This window comes from Anser anser, assembly GCF_964211835.1.
Source record: "Anser anser genome assembly, chromosome: 4".
Taxonomy (NCBI): Eukaryota; Metazoa; Chordata; class Aves; order Anseriformes; family Anatidae; genus Anser; species Anser anser.
Genome location: NC_139724.1, coordinates 33,124,250 through 33,140,419, shown reverse-complemented (window position 1 = coordinate 33,140,419; position 16,170 = coordinate 33,124,250). Strand labels below are relative to the sequence as shown.

At 42.5% G+C, this 16,170-nt stretch overlaps 1 protein-coding gene across 17 annotated transcripts in view; it reads left to right on the top strand.

Moving 5' to 3' along the window:
- TRIM2 (tripartite motif containing 2) overlaps positions 1 to 16,170 on the top strand; it is a 116,432-nt gene that overhangs the window by 53,147 nt on the left and 47,115 nt on the right. For 2 of the 17 annotated variants that reach the window (XM_083834019.1, XM_083834023.1), the window contains exons 1-2: positions 2,400 to 2,976; positions 4,232 to 4,372. The exons of 6 other annotated variants lie outside the window; for them this stretch is intronic. The gene's annotated coding sequence lies outside the window, so the exon portion shown is untranslated. Of the gene's footprint in view, positions 1 to 2,399; positions 2,977 to 4,231; positions 4,373 to 4,407; positions 12,135 to 16,170 lie in introns of those variants that run through there. 9 more of the 17 variants (XM_083834018.1, XM_083834013.1, XM_083834011.1 and 6 more) reach the window with 7 other exon arrangements.

Below are 16,170 nucleotides of genomic sequence, written 5' to 3'. Positions count from 1 at the left end.
AAAGAAAATTGTTCTTAGCGGATTGTTTTCCTTAACTGATCTGGTCTTTGTTGCAGTCATTCCTATATAAAGCTTTCTACAGTAAACTTTTCTCTCGTCAGCAAACAGATGAATGTCTTCTATCTCAGTTTCTCAAGAAAACTAACATCCCTGTGCTAGATAGGAATGTGATCCTTGTCTGCCTCGAAATTCATGGAGATGGTGTGTGAGAAACTGGGTATCAAATGATGTCTTAGCAATATGCAGGGGAAAGCAGTGGATGCTGCAGTGAGGGGACACGCAGCCAGCCTGCTTCGGGGCAGGAGATATCTGTGGGCAGCAGGATGCTTCTACTCACATGGGTGATACTAAGGAGGAAATGAAGAACAGGAAAGGAAGGGGAAACAGTTGAAGAATAAGAGTGATCCCCAGAGCCTGGAAAATGAAAGATCATTTAAAATAAGTCCTCTATTTCTGAATCTTGAATTTTATTTATTTTTTTACATAGCAGTTATTTGTGAAAACACCTTTGATGTAAATGGACTGCAGTATTTTTCTGAGAACAAATAAATTGAAGGGTACCTGAGAGATCAGTGTAAGTAATGCCTTTGCTCCTCAGGGCAAAAAAAATATTGTCTGCACCAACATCACAAACTGAAAGTGGTAATTTCCACCTACTTGTCACTTTACCACCATGTGTTCCCAAAAAATGATTTCTTATTCCAAAGGTAATGCTCGTTCAACTTGTCCTGTACTATATCAATACAGAGGGGAAGAGAGCCTGTCCAGAAAGCCACACGAGGGCTATTCTGCTGTACCCTTGTGAAACAATTTCTGACCCTAGATCTGAACTCTGCTCTACCAGGATCAAGTCCTTTGATTTCATGGAAAATATCAGTCCTGATAAAAGTAATATGTAGTCAATTGACCCCAAGTGTTTACTAAGAAAATAATAACTCAACTGTTAACCAACCCTGTTTACTGCCATATCAAAAAGCTATGTTTGCTTCTGCTGATGTCTGTGCATTTTAAGTGTTTTGCTGTTAACCTTCTTGGGGGAGCAGAACAAAAGCAAAAATGCTAGAATGCAGGCCAAAGATGTACAACTGTGGTAGCAGTCAAGTAGTAGGACGCATGAAATCCGTTCTCATGTACCTCTTGTTTGTGTGGGGTGCTCTGGTGTCTAATAATATGACTGAGCTCATGTGTAGCCCTTTACATTGGATCACTAGATTGTATTTCACTCTTCTGGAGGGCTGCCTGTTTTCACAAAAGCTGTAGGAATGTAACACCTTAGAGAGCCCTAGCCTTCTACTGGATTTGATCGAAATTATTCAATGGCTTCTACAACTGTTGGAAGGAACTGTGATAGCACAGGCAAAAATACACGTACAGAAAATTAGTTCATAATTTTCTTCTTTATTAATTAGAATCTTTTTTTTTTTTAAAATAACAATCCAGTCATATCAATCCTGAATCCAAGTGGAGGATCATAATCATGCAAAGATGAAAAATGGAGCAAGTGACAAGGCTCAGGATTTTCAGGCAGACTGTTTACAATGGTGTTTTTATTTTGTTAATGACTCACTGCACTGATTCATGCTTTAGTGAAAGCTGCCTCATTTACAGATTCTCAGCGTCCAAACAGAGTAAGCTTATTCCCAGCAGAAAAGCTTGCAAAAGTTTGCTGGCAAAACTGAAGACTAAATCAAACTTGATATTTTGAAGTAAATAACACAGATAACAACAATTTTTTGCTTCAAGCAACAGCAAAACTTCATCTTCTGTAAACAAGAGGAAATTTGTTTTTGCAATTTTTTGTTGGAAAAACCATGTAGTTTTGTACCGACTCAAAACCTCGAGCTACCTAGAAATGTAGGTGAGCACTCAGGCCTCCTGCATCTGAATGTAATCAGGGCAGTAGATCTTTAAATAGCTGAAACTAGGGTGTGAAAGTGACTTAGGAGGTTCAAGTCAGGGACTTTCACTGGGTGCTTTTAGAAATTTTATTTGTGATACTTTTTGTAAAGTGCTCATTGTAATTATGGACAGGATCACCCCAGAGGCTCTCTATCGAGCAACTGCCCGTTGATTGTGAGTTGCCTTAGTAGAGGAAGAAAGAGCAAATCAAAAAAAAAAGAAAACAACCAAGACCCCAGTGGGTTTGCTTCCCACCTGGAAGCATTTAAAGGGTGTAAGTGGATCAGCATTCACTTCCCTGTTTATAAAAACCAGGTTGTTCTAACTGAGTTGCTCAACTGTTGAACTAAGCAATGCACTTTTTTTTTTTTTTTTAAATTCCCTTTCCGGAGAGGCTGTTTGTGCTGGGAGGGAGGGCTGCAAGCTTGCTTTGTTCCCCTGGGGGCGGAAGAAAAGTGTCTGCCACCTCCCTGAGCCGTGGGGTGCTCTCTGGGGCTGGGGGCTGCTGGGGGGGGGGCAGCAAGGCAGCCAGCCGCACGCACGCAAGAGTGCAAGCAGACTGGCGTGGGGCTGCCTGTTTATTTTCAAAGCCTTTGTACCTCAGGTTACTTGTAAGGCTGGTGCTCGGGGAGTTCAGCTAAAGCTGGGCTGTGTGTATTCCCCGGTTTGCTCGTAATTTGCAGTTTATGAAAACCAGATGGATGACTCCGTGCTCTGCAAGTTAGCGTAGGGATGCGAGCTCCTGACATGAGAGCAGCTTTTACAGAAAACACTGAGTTAAGAAGATTCAGGCTCAAGCTAGATTGCTTCTTCCCTCCCCCCCTTTTGTCTATTTTTACTGCATCACTGGTATGTGTCCAAGGAGAGACGGCCATATCATTCGGAAATACGAGGGGATAAACTTTTGACTGTTGGATCTCGTCAGGCTGAGAGGCTCTAGAGTAAATGAACTGGGAGAGAGAGAGAATTAAAGAGAGATTTCTTTAGGTGAACTTCTATGGTTGTCTGCTCTGCCAACAGCATTGTAAAATAACGAAGAAACCGCAGCAGTCCTTTCCCACTGTCTCTCTAAACAATGTAAGTTATCCTTTCACACTCGTCTCTAACTATCCTCCTGCTTTTTTCAGCTCTCGAGCGTTTTGGGAGAGTAGTGGCTGAGCAGTGGGCGAGCTCCTGCCAGGAGCTGAGCTGTGTGCGAGAGCGACGGCTTTGTCTTCGTTTCTGTTCCTAAAGTCAGGGTGGCAGCGGCGGAGTCCGAGCAGTTTGACAGCACCTTTCTCTGACAGTCGTGCCAGCTCAGCTTTAGGTGGCTGTCGAAACCTTTAAACCTTTTCAGTGCTTGTGCAGAAATCCGTTTGTGGCTGGCACGAGACAATAGGATATGTTTTGATTGAACCGTGCGCGTCGAGCTTGCTGTAAGAGCAAGCGTTTCAAAGGGGATTGATTGTGTGATGCTGTGTAAACAGGACAGGATGTGACGGGGAAACAAATGCCTCCTGCTCTTTAATATTTAAAAGCAATAACTGAAACAAAGCCAAGCAGTTTGCCGAGGAAAGGCACAGTGATGTTTATTCAAAGCAAAATAAATCTCTGTAAATCTGAGAGGGCAATGTCAAGGTATTATTAGGAGGGAGACTTTTGCTTCTCACAGGTGTCAGATTTTTTGAAGTTGGCAGTTGGCATTAATGTCACCATATTCTGTTGTTCTGCTTTTGTGAAGATTAACCTGAGCCAATACCTGATGCATAGCTCCCCTGCTAAGCATTTACCCCACCCCCCAGCACTTTTTTTGGTTTATTTTACTGTTTTCAAAAAGCATTCTAGGCAGACTGTCAGGCAGATTGATAGGGTTAAGTAAGAACAAGGAAATATAATGCATCAGGTAATATACCAGGAATAAGACAATAATCACCCTGAAGTCAAATATTCGTCAAGCCAGAACAATTACATAAATGTCCATTTTTATGTATATAAGAAAAATGTGGTGAAAGTACAGTGACTAAGTAAGTATTTATTAGGTAAGGACATGGTATAAGAAAAGCCACCGTCTGTTCCAGCCTCAGATTGTTTGTCTTTGAGGGCAATGGATTTATTACCTGGATAACAGCTCTGTGGCCAACTATTGTGATATAACCATCAGAAATTTTCTTTCTTAAAGTTCCACATTTCCACTTGTGCAAGAACTGAGCAGAAATTGACCAGTGATGCTCATGAGAGCTTCTAGGCAATGTAAAATGTTTGGAATAAGTTTAGGAATGTAAATGTTAGGGTTTGAAAAGTGTATTAAAAGGCTTGGTTTGTAAAAATCTATATAAACTTGTTTATTTTAAAGCTAGCTTCATGACTTTCTGGAAGATGGACTCATGAAATCTAAAGCCTGGAGCGGTTATAGAGAGAAGGTACCAGGAAGCTACTGTACCTGATCTTGAGACTGCAACGTCTTGCTAGAAAACAAAGAAAGCAGAAAGCTGAGGTTAGTCCCTGTTTCCAGAGAGGTTTTTTTGGGGGGTTGTTCTATTGGCTGTTGACAAATGAAACAAGGCTTTTGTGCTTTATTTACCCTTGTCCAAAATTGTTTATGATAAGCCAAAGGTTTCCTTAAACTTCTCAGCAAAGCATCTGACAAACTTGTGAACAAACTCACATCTCTGATCTGGTCCTGCAGAGCCCGCAGTTTGGCTATAAAGAACAGCTTGGTGTTTTCTTTAGTGAGGGCTTCGTCATTTTTTGTGAGATACACCAAGGTTTTCCTGAGAGGGAAGGTTAAACAGAATCTCTTTGTTACTCCAAGGAGCATCACTAATGCATGCTGCTTGAGGGCCAGAAGGAAACATGCAGTGGATTTTATGACAGAACAAATTCTAGATGGAAACATCTATTTCAGCCAACTGGGAAAAAAATTCTGTTTTTTTGTATGCAATTTTAAAAGGGAGACAGCAAATGTATCATGCCAGATACAGAATAAAAACTAGAAGTCTATGTTTAATGCCTTTTTTTTAAGGGCAGGGGAGAGGGGGAAATGCAGGTCTTATTTTTTTTTTTTTTTTGTGGAAGTTGTTTTCTGTGCATGAATTCAGTGGAATCTTGGCTTTGAGGCTAGGTATGAGATAAGCAGTGTCCATGTCCTGACAGCATGAGTGCTGTCTGAATTTTGTTATGTCCAGCAGTATGCACAGTGGTTGGAATTTCAGATCTTACCTGGACGAAGATGGCAGTGCAGCTGGGGGATTTCCTAAGCCCATGATAGTATTTTTCTCTGGCAATCCCAGCTTGAAGGTCAGGTTGTTTACTGGAAAATCCCAGATAATTGCTGCTTGAAGCCATCTCAAAAACATGTTGGGCCTGTCTTTGCCTGATAATGGAATTTAATTAATTCATAACAAAACTAGGATTTGAACAGCTTATATAAACACAGTGAGGCTCCTGGTTCCTTTGAGGAAAATTGGGGAATTAAATGAACTGAAAAGGTTTGGGTGTTCTAATTCAGAGAACAAAGTGTTGTACATTACTATAGTAAAGCTGAAATTTAACGATCTGCATAAAATATTTCTGCATAGCTTTGCAGAAATGTGTAAGATTGTGTCTAGACACATCAAGTATTTATACAAAAACAAAGGCATGATGTATGGTAAGGTAGGAGAGATTCTTGGGCCAAGTGTAAATGAAATGGATTTGATCAGTTGGCAAGCATGTTGTCTCATCAAAATAAAACATGCCCGAGGGTACAGGTGTAGCTGGTTTGAACTATTTGTTTATATACAGCAGCAAACATATCTTTACTCCAAATAATTCAGTTTATAAAGAATGATCCTTGATAGAACTGTGCTATAGAAGAGAAGAACACTACAAATTGAAATATTTTGTATGGACAGTGCAGTATTATAAAAATCCATTAATTCTTAAGAATCTACAAATGGTTTGAAAACTCAAAGACAATGTTTTTCAACTTTTCTTCCTTTTTTATTTTTTATTTTTATTTTTTAATTTTTGGAGCCTTGAAAACTTTCTCCTAGACACCTGCCCATCCATACTTTGCAGGATAACATATATGAACTTGCTTTTTTTAGTCAGGCTTCAGGGACCATATTGAAGAAATCCCATGACTGTCAGAATAAAATCCACAATTGCTGATCCTATGCTTGGCTGACACCTTGAACCAAAATCAGATATGCTATTTCCAGAGACTGCAGGTTGTGGTTTAAGAAAAAACAAAACAAACAAAAAACCTGACCATGTGGAAGTGTGTGACATGAGCTGCTATTAAAAAAAAAAAAAAAAAAAAAAAGGAGGGAAGACTCCAAAACAAAACCAGTACTTATTGAAGGGAATAAAAGTTGGAAAGGAAACAATCATTGTTTGGAGGTTACTAAAATACTGAAGGGAAAAGATCATGGCTTATCAGTCATAAAAATAGACTTCACCTCTTTGTGCCTCTGTTTTTGATGGGTATTTCTTATGACATGCTTCTTCTGTTAGAATTGAGCTTGCTCTTGTATTTGTTACATGACATTACTGTATTGTAGACAGTCTGTTGACGTGTTGTAAGGTTTATGTTGACATGTGCCTGTAATGGGAGGAGCTTCTTGGTTGCAGATATTGAGCTAATGCAGTTTGGAAAAAAAATCTTGTTTTGTGAGAAATTGTGTGAACCTTTCCCTTGCTTTTTGATCAACTGGAATTAAGCACACCACCCTAGGAGCAGAACTCATCTTGATCTTTGGAGAGATGTAGGTGACATTTCTTATCAACCTTTCTGATTTGTTTTATTTCTATAAAGACCAAATTTTATTTCTGTGATTGAAATAATTAAATATTTATTGTATAGATTGCAATATTAAAGACATTTGTCTACTGTTTTCTACAATAAACTCTCTGGATATTTTCAGTCACAGAATCTGTAGACTTATCCTGGCATTGCTTGTCATTCCTTCTAATATTTGGGGTGTTTTACTATATTTGGATTGGGCATTGCTTATTTTAAAAGGTGGAAGTAGTAGTTCAGTTTGAAACTGGACTAGTATGAAGTGAAATAAATAACATAACATGCCGTTCTAATGTACTGTATGGGGAAAGCCAAGGATCTAGTCAGTTGAGAAGTCTGTTGGCTACCAGGCAGCTTTCCCACTTGCCAGCTGGACGTTAGGTAAGAGCTCAAAAGCAAATCCCATTCAAAAGGAAGAATTGAAATAGCAATTGTAATATACTACTTGAGGCAGTGAACAGCTACTGTGGCAGGTAGATGTGGTCTGGCTCCATCCACCTTGCTGCTAGTTTGTTGCAGTAAGGTTAAAAAAGGCATAGCTAAATTAAGAAGGAGGTTAATCATAGACATGTGAAAAATGTTAACAGCATGTATTCTGGCACCTCTTATGTTACATGGTGATCTGCTTGACATAAGCATCAAAATATATCCTGTATAGCTGGACTGCTACCATAGCTGTTCTGGCAGCAGTTTGTTTGTAAACCATAACACTTTACTGTTAGATACTAGATCTAGTCTGTTTTAACTTTAAGAATATACCCTGCCCCTAGGAGAAGACAAACGGCTGTAGATGACATGTAATCACCTATAACCTGAAAGTTCCCCTGAAAGGACTGGACAACTTGGCTTGTTATGGTCAGCATTTTGCTCATGCGTAAAAGCATTATTAATTCTCTCTCACTTTGAAACCTTCTGAATATTTGCAGTCTTGGATGGATGTTAGTAGTAATTAAGTAGGCGGATCTTCCACTCTTAAGTCAGGGTGGATGCCCTCTGCAGAAGAGATACAACGACTGGAGTAGATGCAGTTGCCTCTGGACAGTTTTTAAATGCATGAGATGAATGTTCAGCAATCTGCCGGTTCCTAATCCAGCATGGATTTATTTGTTTTAGTATTATTAGTCTGTCTAAACATGTGTATGATCAGTTTATTTCTGGGTGACTTTCTGTTGTTGGTTTGTGTTGTGTGGTTTTTTTTTGTCATGTAAAACTATTTGCTCTGTGTTACTATGAGCTTCTGTTCTTGACTTCCCCCACTCCCATTCTCGAAATGTAGAGTGACAATTCCCTCTTTTTCTGTTTATTTATTTATTTTTAATCAGTATTGAATGCTAGGCTTAATGATGTCCTTTCATTGAATTTGTCGTTTGAAAAACTGTCACATGGAATGATGGCTTAAAGGAAAAGTGTAAATTTTAGTCTCTGCAAAGATTTACATTGTGCCTGACTCCTATGCCCAAGCTTAGTTGAACTGGGTTATTTTTTAATTTGAAGGTGTGTGGTATCTTGCAGTGTGCTTTGTGTAGTGCTTATGAGTTGATTTAGCAAAGAAAGAGCAGTGGTTATATTATGTTGAACTTTTGACTGATATGAAGACACTCCTACAGCTTGTGCAGATCAATAAACCCTCCAAAGCAGTGATGGAATATTGAACTAATGCACTTGACATAATTACTTACAAAAAAAAAAAAAAAAAGATTGCACTCAGAAGATTTTGCTGAACTTGGAAAATACTCTTGAAAAGATCCCAACAATATGTTGAGCTCAGCAAGTTTGCCGATGACGCCAAGCTGTATGGTGTGGCTGACACGCAGGAGGGAAGGGATGCTATGCAGAGGGGCCTGGACAGGCTCGAGAGGTGGGCCTGTGCGAACCTCATGAGGTTCAACAAGGCCAAGTGCAAGGTCCTGCACCTGGGTTGGGGCGCTCCCAAGCACAAATACAGGATGAGTGGAGAATGGCTTGAGAGCAGTCCTGAGGAGGATTTGGGGGTGTTGATTGATGAGAAGCTCAACACGAGCCAGCAATATGCACTTGCAGCCCAGAAAGCCAACCGTATCCTGGGCTGCATTAAAAGCAGTGTGGCCAGCAGGGTGAGGGAGGCGATTCTCCCCCTTTGCTCTGCTCTTGTGAGACCCCACCTGGAGTGCTGCATTCAGCTCTGGGGCCCCCAGCACAAGAAGGACATGGACAAATTAGAATGAGTCCAGAGGAGAGCCGCGAGGATGATCAGAGGGCTGGAGCACCTCTCCTGTGAAGACAGGCTGAGGGAGTTGGGGTTGTTCAGACTGGAGAAGAGAAGGCTCTGGGAAGACTTTATTGCAGCCTTCCAGTACCTAAAGGGGGCCTACAGGAAAGCTGGAGAGGGATTCTGTCAGGGAATGCAGTGATAGGACAAGGGGTAATGGCTTTAAACTAAAAGAGAGTAGATTTAGATTAGATATTAGGAAGAAATTTACTGTGGTGTTGGCGAGGCACTGTCACGGGTTGCCCAGAGAAGCTGTGGATGCCCCATCCCTGGAGGTGTTCAAGGCCAGGCTGGATGGGGCTTTGGGCAACCTGGTCTGGTGGGAGGTGTCCCTGCCCATGGCAGGGGGGGTGGAATTAGATGGTCTTTAAGGACATCAGTAAGGGCCTATTTTCCCCAAGCTCTATGGCATTACATTTAGAAAAATGGAGAGTACCTCTGCAGAGAAGCAAGGTAAACACATCAGTCTTAAGGAAATATCACTAGAAGTCTTCTTTTTTTTTTTTTTTTTTCTTCCCTGAAGGATAAACTATGTTGGAAAAGGAAGGGGGATGTGGAGAAATGGTAGGTTAATATTGTATTCACTAAGAAAAGGTTCCCTGCTCAGAGTGATGACCAGTCAGACTCCATTGTTGTGTGTCTTGTTCATATGATGTAGAAGTGAGTGTACATGCTAAAGACGCTCTGTGGCTCTCAGTGGCATTCTTCATACAACAGGTTGTGTATTAAGGCAGCAGTCTGATGGATTCATTTCACCTGACGTCCCTAAATAGCTCTGCTAAGTAATAAAAACAGCCCTGTAGTGCCATTATTGTCCATTAACTATGCAAAAAGGGAGTGGCTACTATGACAGCTCCTATGATGTCTATACTGAGTATTTTGAAGGTGAGACTGGGTCAAAACAAGAGTAAATCTAGCTCAGCCTTATAATCTGGATGGTGGCTGATAGTGGGTGCCTACAGAAAAGCATAAGAATAGATCAGACATATAATAGTATGCCCCTGAATGCTCTTTCATCTTCAGTGATTTGTGCTTCCAGCTCTGCTTCTGGTGGAGGTGGTGTCTTTATATTTAAAAATCTTGAGTCAGTTTACCCTCCGTGAATTTGTCATTCTGTCCTGGAATGCCCGTAAATTATTAACAGCTGTAGCATCCTGGGGCTATGAGTTTCATAGCTCACAGAATGAAATGTCCAGGACATGGCTGATAGTCTCAAAAGGGGTTTCTCATCTGTGGCCATTAAAAAGAAAGATTAAAAGGCAGTAGATATAAATTGTGAATAAAATTTAACTCAGAGTTACAGGTTCATCAGCATTCCAGAAGCATTTGTCTGAAATGTGTCCTAACAGCCCCTGACTGTGCTAACTGAGACAGAGAAGAAGTTCAGCACCCGAAATAGTGCAGAGCATGTATGTTGTATCTGTAACTGGTTTTCCACTAGGATTTCTCAATTCCTTTTACCAGCAGTGCCTACAGCTGGTTACTTCACATACTTTTCTAACAGGTGTTGTCGTTTCGATGATACTGCATATAACCTGTATCAAGAACAGCATGTTTTGTCTTGTCACATTCATCACAAGGACTGCTGCTAAATTCTCAGGCAGCTCTTACATCGCTTCACAGAACTTGCAGAAAGAAGAATCTGGCAAGATCTAATCCCATTCTCTGACTGCAAAAGATTCAGTCTTTATAAAGAATGAATATATAAAATACAAATCTTTATATCTTGCACCTCTTTCGTTACAAAAATAGCCCTCATCCAAACTAAAAGCTTTCTATGAAAACTTATTTCATAGCGTAGAAAATACTTTGCGTTAGATTGTGTCATTGTGGTTAAATGGCAGTAGCTGACTTGTGAGACCTTAGGGCACTCCCCGTATTTGCAGAAGTACTGGCTTTCACATAAGGTAGAAGAGATGTATTTTTATATAGAAATGAATGTACTGTGTATCCTGGTTCAGCTTGGGAGCGTTAAAAATTGTGTCATATGAGCGGTACTACTTTCCTCATCTTTCATTAGCTATTACTTTGTAAGTTGTGATGTCATTTAGAAAGACAGGAGGATATGTATGAGGGTCTTCTGAGCATGTAATTTTTGCAGCAGGATGGCATGTTGTCAGTGATGGGCATTTGCTCAGTCAGCCTGACGGCGCCCTGTAGGAGCCTTGGGCATCTAGCCTGAACCTGCCCTGTGTGTTTGCTAGCACATGGGAACCTGTAATAGACGTCCAAGGGAAAGCTTAGGAGAGTTATTCTTGGAGAAGGATAAAGGTGGGCACCTCTTCCTGCTGCTCCTCCTTGCAGCTTGTTATCTGCTCTAAAAACTTGTACCTCGTGGAAAAGGCCTGAGGAAAGGCCATGCTGAGGCAGTGTAGCTGCTTGGCGGGCCCTGAGGAAGGACCACGAGGACTGCCTGGAGGCCCGGCCTGCTCAGGGCCACGGGGGGCCTGTCAGGTGGCCCCCTCTTACTGTGGCTGCAGTGAAACCCTGCTGTGGAAATGCACTTCGGGAACTGGTGCGTCTCTGCAGATAAGGCACAAAACGTGGGGAACACATCTTCTATGCTGCAGAAAGGTTTCGGCTTTTTCCCACAACAACAGTTCTTTAAATAGGAGTGCAATCAGCGAGCGAGTGTCCTTGCTGAGGACTGGAGAGGCGTGTTTACTCGGTGAAGTGCAGCCAGTGGGTGTTCCCAAGCTCCGAAGTGCTGGAGCTGAATAATGCTAAGTCAAATGGAGTGACCCTGTGAGTGTGGAGGAGGAGAAGACAGCGTTGCAGCCAACGGGCTCCGGCCGTGTGCACTTGGAGCTCCCCACAAGAGCTGCAGATGGCTTTGTGTTATTGGTTTTTGGTCGGTTTAACTCCTGTGCGTACAACTATTGTTATAACCCACAGAGTTGCTCTTGCCAAGGTTATTCTGACACTGTCTCACTGTTTCTGGTGCCAGAGTACCTGCCGTATGCGGCTATGTGTTTACCTACTTGCTGTGAAAGTTCAGTGTCGCGTTATTGCCAGCGTAAAGAGCCTGCCTGGGCAAACCCCTCTGCCTGCCACTTAATGCTTGGTTGAGGTCTTCTCTGAGACCAAGGATGATATATAGATGCTTAGACATACATCTGTGTGTTTGAAAGGCATTTCAGTTCAGAAGAAGGCAGCAGACATAGAAGGTAACATCGCTGTTGGCTCCGAGCGAGAAAATGAGGTGGATACTGTACAAAAGCTCAGGTAAATACAGAGAAGCAGCAAGCACTATTTCATCCTTTAAACAGTGCAAGTGCTGCAGGTTATGTGAACCTGAATTCCGCATGCTCACGGGCTGGGGAGGGTCTCTTCTTCCTCCTGTCCTTCCCAGTCTCTCTCCCATATGTGTTTTTGGCAGAAATCCCACCTGCTCAGGCACCCTATGTACACAGACCATGTGCTATGGAGACATGAATTCTTTCCTGTGCCTGTGTTGTTTGCTTTTTTTTTAATGCTTACACTGTCTGCCTTTTCTTGCTGTGAAACGTCTGTATTTTTTCTCCCAGTTTATTTTTCTTATGCTGTTTCTGTTGAGAAGTGGGGTTTTGAAGGTTGAAAACAAAAAAAAAGAAAAGAAGAAAAAGCCTAAAGGGCTGGCAGTTTCTAGGTTAATTTTGCATAGAAGTTGCATGGCATGTGGTAATAGCTGGGTGCTGTCTTGTCCCTTGCTGTTTTGAACTTTGTGCTAATTCAACAAAATCCAAGTGAAGTAAATGGAAACATAAGCAGAGGAGAGGTCAGTGGGGAATATATGATTAAACTCAAGGCTGTCACCTCTCCTAAAGGGAGAGCTGCAGAACTGTAAGATCAAGCAGAGATGCAGCATGGGGCATGTCCAGTGTTTCAGGAGGGAGTAGAGGGGATGATCTCTGAGCAGTTCAACCTTCACCGCACAGCTCAGGACCAAGCATTTGCATCTACCTTTTACTTTTCTTGCCATTGCTTAGCAGCTCTAAAGAAAGTGCCTAGAGCATTTTTTAATGTACCTTATATCTAACACTATGTAGAAAAGGCCAGGAACCTCTTCCTAAACAGATTCCTGCTCAGCCTCCTGCTTTTTGTACTACCTGATGTCCTGTGCCTGGAGGGTTTAGCAGTGATTAATGTGGAGTCTCCGTGGAGCACTTTTATTTCAAGTAGCATTTCAGAGCAGCTGTTTATGGAAGCTGCAGTGATTTGAGGCACAGTTTTAATTATTTGCCAGCTCAGCTTTTTTTTTTTTTTTTGAGCTCATGTACCTAAAAAGGCTGAACAGAGATCTGTTAGTGTTAATAAAATAGATAGGCCTAGAGAGTCAAAAATGTATAAGTGTGAGGGTTATGTTAATGGCACTTGGTAATTAATCAGAGTAGTTTTTTTATTTTTGCATGGATGCTCTGACTAGCAGCTTTGGATGGCAAGTGTAGAATTTAAAATCCTTTTACTTAGGCCTGCACAACATCTAGCCCATAAAATAATTATTTGGATCTGCCTCACTGTGGATTTTTTTCTTTAAAATAGCTCACCTGAGAAAATGATGTTTTATTAAACATGGAAAGGGCTATGGTCCTGAAATGAGGTCCTGAAAACCTCAGACAGACAAATAGCCTTAAAGTAAGTATTACATCTCAGGTGTGTGATTACTGTGTGATAATATGAGCTCTAACCTGCCAGCCTTACCCCTTGGTGTGTGCAGGGCAGCCAGCAGAAAGGCTCCCCTTCATCCGAGGGCGAGACTGTAGGAACATGGGTCTGTAGGGAAGGAAGCAGGACCACCAAAAGGTCCTGCTTTGCACAGGGTTACTGCAGAGGGAGGCAGAGGTTGTGGGGATGGGGAGAGAAAAGGAAAGGGGGGGTTAGATGTCAGCTGTAACCCTTTCCTCCTCTTCAACTTGGAGTATAAAGCATAAGTATGTTGGTGTCTTAAGAGGCCCACCCACTTATTTCAGGTACACATGTTGTTATAGGCTTTGATTACAAACTGAGGAAAGGAAGGGAGAAAAAAACATTAAGCAAGTAAAACTAGTTAGCCTTCATTTATAGTGGTGGCTTCTATCCTTGTTATTCTGTCTTCAGCAGCTGAGAGCCTGTAAAAGAAACCTAATTCACGACCTTGACATCTGGCAGTCGAACTGAGGGTGATCCCATTGCCGTGCAGAAGAGATGTCAGGATATGGAGCTGCTTTCTGGTGGCTGCAGTGCCTGGCCCTGCCACCTTAATGGAGAATGCCCAAAAGGTGAAAGACTGACACACAGGAGAAAAGCAGCTTGTGCTTGGTGCTGCCTGTCTTGCAACATCAGTGCCAGAGACAGGGAGAGCCGCCACATCAGCCAGGCTTGCTCTGGTGGAGCGGGGAGGCCAGGCTGTCCCTGCCACTGCTCTCAGCTGCCTGCCTGCTGCAGGCGTGCTGCAAAAGCCGCAGCCTCGGCAAGCAGAGCTAGGTGTAAGCAGGAGGTAGAAAGAAACAGAATAAGGTGGCAAAGGCGGAGGAGGATGGGCGCTGCAGGGGCTGTGAAGGTCTCAGTAGCCCAGCGTTACATCCTAGGCAAACCTTTCAAGTTCCTTGCCTCCTCCGGGTGTGACAAGCCATGTGTAGGGTCACAAGCTTAGGGGAAGAGCATCTGCCCCACTGGATCACAAGATGGGCAGGTGATCGTGGCTCCAGGCTGTGGCACGGGGAGAGGAGCCAGCACCTGACAGAGCTCCTTTCGGGGCAGACGTGTTGTGGCTGCCAGCAGGGCTGCAGTGGCAGGAAGCCCTGGCTTTTCCCTGCCAGCCTGAGCTACTGCCTGGGCTGCTGGAGCACGTCGGGTCGGGCTGCAGGTTGCACTTGTTACAGCGGCGAAAGGTAAAGGCGCTCCACCACCGCCATCCCGTCCAGATGACTAAGGGCCCGTGATTCCTGGCGTGGGCACGGTCCCACAATGACAGAGCCTGGTTGTTTCACCCCACCTGATTTCCTGGTGCCAGGGTCAAATTAACAGTGTGGAGCCAGGGGGTGGCTGGGACAGCCCATCCTGTCCTGTGTTTGTGTTCCCTCATTCCCAGCATCATGGCTTTGGGGAATTGATTTCTGGTCGCTCCCACCTCTTATTTTCCAGACAGTCTTATTTCCTGCGACTGTATTATTTAGCCATTTAGTTAGGGCTAACCCAATAATTTTTTTTTTTTTCTGCTGACCTTAAAATCTTCTGTAGGGCAGGCTGAGTTAGATTACTCTCCCTTCAGTCAATTTATGGCAGAGACTTCATTGCAGGCCATTAATCTTAACCTGCAGTGTTTGAATGACTTATTTAATATTAGGGGAAGGATGTAGCAATATCCAGCTATGGTCTGTAAATTAGCTACAGGTTTGGGGTTGGTTTTGATTGTGGGTTTGGTTTTTTTTTTTTGGTTTTGTTTTGTTGTTGTTGTTTTTTGGTAACTTACCTTTTATGAGCTCCCTCAAAATGCTAATTCAGGTTGTGTTAGAAAAAGGAGAAGAATAAATTATTTGAAAAACGTGACAATTACAGGGGATGATAGCAGAGGCTAGACCAGTCCTTTCTGTGGTGCTGTAAAGATGGCATGTGCTATATATTTTCCACAGAACTTACTTCCGATGGGTGCAGCAAACTTCTGTAGAACAGTTGTGTTTTTTGTTCTTTTTCTAAAAAGAAAAATAAATAACAACAACCACCATGCCCTTCCCCCAACTCAAAACAGACATTCAATAAACCTGGTTGAAACAGGCTGGTAATAACTGGTATGGGGTAAAGTGCAAGATTGCTCACTGAGCTACAAATCCATTTCCTCTTCACAAGGGAGAAGGAACCCATGTGTCAACATTAAACATGCAAGAACCAGAATCTCAAGGGAAATGAGATTTTCTGTTGTCTCATTTTTCGGTTGTCTCATCTTCCTTGCCACAGTACCACGGCTTTGTTTTGTTTAAGAAGCAGAATCATTTCCAGAATATAAGATCATTGTCAGAAGGCAGCTTCTTGGAGTTAATTACATGAGAACTGCATTTTGAAGCAATCTCTCATTTGGAGTTGTAGTTCCCTGTGAGAGTGGCTGTAGCTGGGACTCCTGCGGTCTCCTTTGGCCATGAGGTATGTTACGGGAGCGGTTCTGAGTCGAGGGGTTTGTAGTCCTTGCTACTGACTGTAAGTGGACATAGTAATTTGAGCGATACTTGTCGTTCTGTTTTAGTGTATGTAAACTCGATGCTGGAAACGAGCAAGGAGAAGCAAGCAGCTAAGCGATGCCTGTGTGCTT